Raw genomic sequence first — 6,495 nt, 5'->3', positions numbered from 1 at the left:
CCATAGGCCACGTGCAGAGTGGACCATAAGGGGCACGTCATGCTTGGCTCAAACTGATCTATGGACCGGTGATACTGGGCTCACAGTACGAAACGTGACCGGCCGGGCCATAGGGACTAGGGACTGGAAAACACGCGGAGCCACAACTAGCCACTGACGCCTCCGGAGAGACGCGCGAGGCGCTTGGGATTCCCGCTCCGCTACGCGAAGAATAAAAAAGTTTGTGCTGTTTTGAATCTGCCGGAGGTAACTGTGGTCTTGGGGGGGCAATTAGTGGATTACTCGAATCCCATTAGACGCTGTACTATACCGTTGAGGGCGCCAGGCAACTGAGTGATTCCGAAAGGCCGCCACCGGGCCATCGGCGCTGTGGCCTTGCAGGACTACGTCAGGCATACCCTTAAATACTGTCTACAACATAAAAGAACGGAACGTACAAGAGGGCACAGTGAACCTGCGGACATATATGCTGGAGGTGGTGAGACTATTGCTAAGGACCACAGCTCCACTTGGTGGATTCGGAGTTGGAGTGGAGGCCTGATCACTGCCACTGTAACAGTTCATGACGGAGTCCTCTGGATCGCCTTGTGGTGGAGGGAGTAAAGGGACCTCTGCACCTAGGGGCAAGTCAGTTAAAGACGCTACCATGGGACGATCGGATACTAGGCAGCCGAAATTGTCCTTTGACTCTGCCCAGTCGTCGAAGAAAAGTACGAGGTTGGAATCTGACGCCGGAGGACCACAAAGCGGATCCGCAGCTGGGACTAGCTGTGACATAGCTGCGCCGGATATGCACCTTTTACTGCAGGAAATGAAGCAGGGATTCGCGACGGTGGTGGACAAGGTGGATCGGCTATCCTCCAGAATGGATGCTATTGCACAAAAGATGGACGTTCATGAGGAACGCATCACAGAGGCGGAGAGGAGGATTTCGGACAACGATGATGCCACTGCGTCCCATGCTACCAGACTGGCAAGAATGGATAACATACTTCGGGTAATAGCAGCAAAGAACGAGGAGTTAGAAGCGCGCAGCCGTCGCAATAATATACGCGTGGTTGGTGTGCCGGAATCGACAAACACTGGGAGGATGGAGGACTATGTGGAGAGGATTCTGAAAACAGCAGTGGGGGAGGAGGCATTTTCGCAGCAATTCATTGTTGAGAGGGCGCACCGCTCTCTAGGACCTCAGCCAAAACCGGGTGCACCGCCAAGACCGATCATAGCACGGCTCCTGAATTATAGAGACCGGGATACTGCACTAAGGGCTGCAAGGAACACAAAACAGCTGACGTGTGACGGAGTGAATTTTACTTTATACCCGGACTTCACGCAATTGGTGCAAGACCAAAGGTGGAAGTTTCTAGATGTGAAGAGAAAACTGAGAACACTGCAAATTGATTATGCTTTACTGTACCCTGCGAAGCTCAGAATTACGCATCAGGCGAAACAACACTTTTTTATGAATCCACAACAGGTTGAGGATTTTCTGAAGACATTGAGGAGAGAGCGTGGAAAGCGTTCTGCAGAGGAAGGAGCGGAGGAAGAAGGGGTCTGAACTTATCTTGGATGTTGCTAAGAATTATTGCTGACCGCAAAGTACCAAGTTTGAGACATGTTGAACACCTTTAGTTGGGTGGCTCCGGCACTTAACAACTTGCTGAACCCCCTGCTCAATTTATCTTTGAGTTCTGGAGCGGTGCCGCGGGAGTGGAAACATGCACTCATTCTGCCGCTTATCAAAAAGCCTCAGTTAGATCCGCTGCAATGGACTAACTATAGACCGATTTCCCTCCTCCCTGCTCTGGCGAAGGTAGTTGAGAAGCATGTTCAACTCACTCTTACCACCTTTATTGAGAAGAATAACATTCTGCATGATTCTCAATCTGGTTTCCGTGCGAATTACAGCACGGAGACGGCCCTCGTGGAGGTGACCGACGCCATCAGGGAGACGCTCGACCGGGGGGGGAAGGCTATGTTAGTCCTGTTGGACTTGTCGGCGGCCTTTGACACCGTCCCTCATGCGGGTCTCCTTTTAAGACTCAGGGAGATCGGCCTGCGGGGGACGGTGTTGGACTGGTTTAAGTCTTTCCTATCGGGCCGCCGGCAGGTGATCTGGGCTCCCCCGTTCTCCGCTGAAATGCAAGCGCTAGAGGTTGGGGTTCCTCAAGGGTCCATTCTGAGCCCCACCATATTTAATATCTATATGGCTCCTCTGGCGCTTGTAGCGGAGACTTATGGGGCCCGGGTCATCTCATATGCTGATGACACCCAGCTTTTGTTCACTTGCAGCAAAGGTGAGGCTTTTGATGGCGACAGGATAAAGTGCTGTTTGAGTGCAGTATTCGCGTGGTTTCTGAGGCACAGCCTGAAGTGCAACTCAGATAAGTCTGAGTTGCTTTTCTTCGGCTGTGCTCCTGATCCGGACTGGAAGTCCTGGTGGCCCCAGGACATGTTTCCCCCTGAGCAATCATCTTCCCAAGCAAAAAATCTGGGAGTGCTGCTTGATGATGCGCTCTCGTTTAGTCCCCATGTTATGGGGCTATCTGGGAAATGTTTTGGCATCCTCAAGATGTTGAGGAAGTTTCTTCCTCTGCTGTCCGTACAATATCGGAAGACAGTAGTGCAGGCGTTGGTGGGATCTAGATTAGATTACGCCAATGCACTCTTTGCAGGTCTGCCCAAGTATCTTCTGGCCAGACTGCAAGTTGTGCAAAATTCGGCGGCCAGAGCTATTTTCGGCTTGCCAAGGAGAACAAGCGCACAACTGCTTCTGAATAGGCTGCACTGGCTGCCTATTTCGAAAAGAATTAGATTTAAACTTCTTACGCTGGCCTTCAAAGCCCTTCATTCCATCGGTCCTAATTATATTAGGAAGCGGATTGCTTTCTATGTGCCTCGGAGGGTGTTACGATCTGCCGATCTGGCTAAATTGGAGGTGCCTCCGGCTAAGCGTGTTCGGATGGGAGAACGAGCCTTTCAATTTGTGGCAGCCCGATGTTGGAATGAGCTCCCTCTCCCTCTACGCAAAGCTACGAACCTCCTGGCGTTTAGGAAAGAGTTGAAGACTCTCCTCTTTTCTGTGTAATTCTTTTGACAACTGTGCTGCTCCTCTATGTGTCTGTAGATCTTAGGCCTCTTTGCAAAAGCGCCGGGACGCCCCCTTGGGCAGCCGTGCGCTCAAAAAATATGGCCTTAACATAACATAACATAACAGTTGTGCTACTACGTTGGGGACTCTGAATAAGCACGACTATTATGGATACCAGAGACTGTTGTCATCGGCGTTGGGACTACAGGTGGTAATGTATGCCAGGCGACACCCCCTTCCCTCGAGGAGTCCTCCGTGGGGAGGTTCGGATCGATGGGCGGGGTGAAGGGGGTTGTGAAGTGCGCACCTTAGATGGCCCCACCAGGGTGTGCCCCACTGACATTGTTTGTTACACTGCAGCTAATTGGGGGTTTGCTAGCGGTGCTGTGGGAGGTGGGGGGATGGAATGCTGGAGAGTTGGGGTTGCTTCAGTGGGAGGAGGGTGGGCTGGGGAGGACTGCGGTATTACTGTTTAGAGGTTGTTGGGATAGGATGAGGATTGTGGTCGCTAGACTACTGCTTGGATGGGGGAGGGAGGTGTGTGGAGGGTTGTTTGACCTGGGTGGGGGGAGGCGAGGGATAAGGGGTGTGTTTGAGGAGGTTGGTTACTACGACCAATGGTTACACAGGAAATTGCATGTCCATTGGAGGGATTGCTATGAGATGGCTGGCGGGTGGTTGGAGCAGGAGGGAGCGTGCATCATTATGGATGTCGCATATGGGCATGGCAGATGAGTCTCGTAATAAACTGTCGATATTGTCATGGAATGTGCGGGGCATTAATGATGCTAGGAAAGGAAGAAATGTGCTTGCTTATCTGGATCGGCATAATGTACACATCGCATTGTTACAAGAGACGCACTTTAGGCCGCGACCGGACCCAACATTTGCTAGAAAATGGGCTTCGATCAGGAAATTTTCATCGTATTCCTCGTACTCGAGGGGTACCGCCGTGTTAATCAAAACTTCAATTGCTTTTCAACTGATGGGTGATATTTTGGACCCTAATGGTCGCTTTGTACTTTTGTGGGGAAGGCTGGGTACGGATACTGTTGTGATAGTGAGTTGCTATGCTCCTAATATTGACACTCCGGATTTCTTCACGACACTTTGGGGGCATATATTGGGGGTGGGTGCCACTCATATCATATGGGGTGGAGACTTTAATGTAACATTGACTCCTGGTCTGGATAGGTCGGACGGCTGCATGCAATACAACAGGCAAGCGCGCGATGTGCTGGTAGGCATTATTGAGGAAGCTGGACTGGTGGACAGTTGGAGGCACACGCATCATGCGCGCAGGGAGGGCACACACTTTACATCACATATTAATACCTGGGCTAGATTAGATTACGGCTTTGTGACGAGAGGACTCTGTGAGGGGATAGGTACGGTTTTGCATTTGCCCAGGACCTATTCTGATCATTGCCCGGTGCTGCTGTCTCTCGCTGTACCGGGACATGCTCGTATGAGACCTCCATGGAGGATGTTCCCCTCCATGCTACTAGATACAGTATTTAAGACAGAATTGGGAGTGGAAATTGAAGACTTTTTCCCCCGAAACAGGGATTCGGTTGCTAGTGTGGAAACGGTGTGGGAGGCATTCAAGGTCACAATCAGAGGGATTTGCATATCCAAGGGAGGGGGGTATTGAGAGATATCCAAAGGACGCTAAGTAGACTAGAGTGCGAGCTGAGAGGACTAGAAACTGACATGACGAGAAGACCTGACGTGGTGCTACATAAGGCATTTAGAGATAAGCTATCTGAGTATGAGGAGGAGGCGGCAAGAGAAGTCAACTTCAGGGGGAAGTATTGGTCTGCACGGAGATATTGCGAAGGTGAACGGCCAGGCAAGGTGTTGGCTGCCATGACGAGGAGGCCAAGCTTTAGTTCCAATATATTGGAGATTGTCACGCCGTAAGGGGAGAGATATAGAGATACTGAGAGTATTCAGAGGGAGTTTCTGCTGCATTATGGTCACCTCTATACTTCGCAACAGACGACTGTGGAGGGCATGGGCGACTTTCTTGATGACATTGCATTGTGCTGGCTCAGTGATGTGCATAGAGCATTCCTTAGCGCGCCGCTGGAGCTAGACGAGATCCGCGACGCGATCATGTCATTGGCTAATGGCAAAGCGGCGGGACTGGATGGACTCCCTGCGGAGTTTTATAAATGTTACATAGATATCCTGGCACCGGTCCTTAGGGAAGTTTTTATAGACTCATTAAAAGCTGGGGTGTTGCCGGGTTCGATGAGGGAGGTGGTCATTACCTCCTTGTTGAAGCCGGGGAAGGACCCGACGGACACAGATTCATACCGACCGCTATCACTTATCAACTGCGATGCGAAAATTCTAGCCAAAGTCCTAGCGACGCGTCTCTCGTTGATCATGACTAAGTTGGTATTGCCAGATCAAGCTGGTTTCGTACCGGGCCGTGCCACCTCACATAATCTCAGAACGCTGTTCTCTTTAATACAGACGATTGCCCCGGAACTCCCAGTCGCTGCCGTATTTCTGGACGCCACGAAAGCGTTTGACTCGGTAGAGTGGTCGTACCTATTTACTATATTGAATAGAATGGGGTTTCCTAAGTTGTTTGTTAGCTGGGTGGAGCTGCTGTATACCGTACCGACGGCCAGAGTGGTTGTAAATGGATTGCTGTCGACCCCGATACCGATCACTAGAGGCACAAGGCAGGGTTGTCCCCTTTCCCCTCTGCTCTTCGCTATCGCGATAGAGCCACTGGCATGCCGTGTCCGGCAGCTGCACAGAGACAGTGCCTTTCGTTGCTGCCAACGCCAAATTGGTGTATCATTGTATGCGGATGACATCACGATATATGTGAAAGTCCCGCAAACTAATCTTAACCCTATTTTACATGAATTTCTGGTTTTTGGACGGCTGTGAGGGGTGCAAATAAATTGGAAAAAATCCCAATTCTTCCCGCTCACGGGCGCTGTTCAAAGGTATCAGCTGGACTATCCACTTGAATGGTGCGATTCAGATCTTAAATATCTGGGAATAGTGATTTCCTTGAGTAAGGAGGAGACACTGAGGATGAATTACGGGGTGGCCATCTCGAAACTGGCGGATAACGTTACAAGATGGAAAATGCTGCCGCTCTCAATGGCAGGTAGGGCATCGTTGATAAAGATGGTGATACTGCCACAATTTTTATATATATTCCAGAACGTGCCTTACTTCCCTGGCACTTTCTTCTTCAAACAACTGAGATCGGAACTCCTTCGTCTTTTCTGGGGGGGTAAACAACCGCGGCTGCGATGGGTCATTCTAACCCAGCCTTATGAGAAAGGAGGTTTCGACGTGCCGGATTTCGAAACCTATTATCTTGCTGCCCATAGACGCTTGGAATCGAATTACGAGGCTTCTTAAAGCTG

The sequence above is a fragment of the Lissotriton helveticus genome, chromosome 12 (assembly GCF_964261635.1).
Source record: "Lissotriton helveticus chromosome 12, aLisHel1.1, whole genome shotgun sequence".
NCBI lineage: Eukaryota > Metazoa > Chordata > Amphibia > Caudata > Salamandridae > Lissotriton > Lissotriton helveticus.
Note: the sequence above shows the minus strand (reverse complement) of the source record.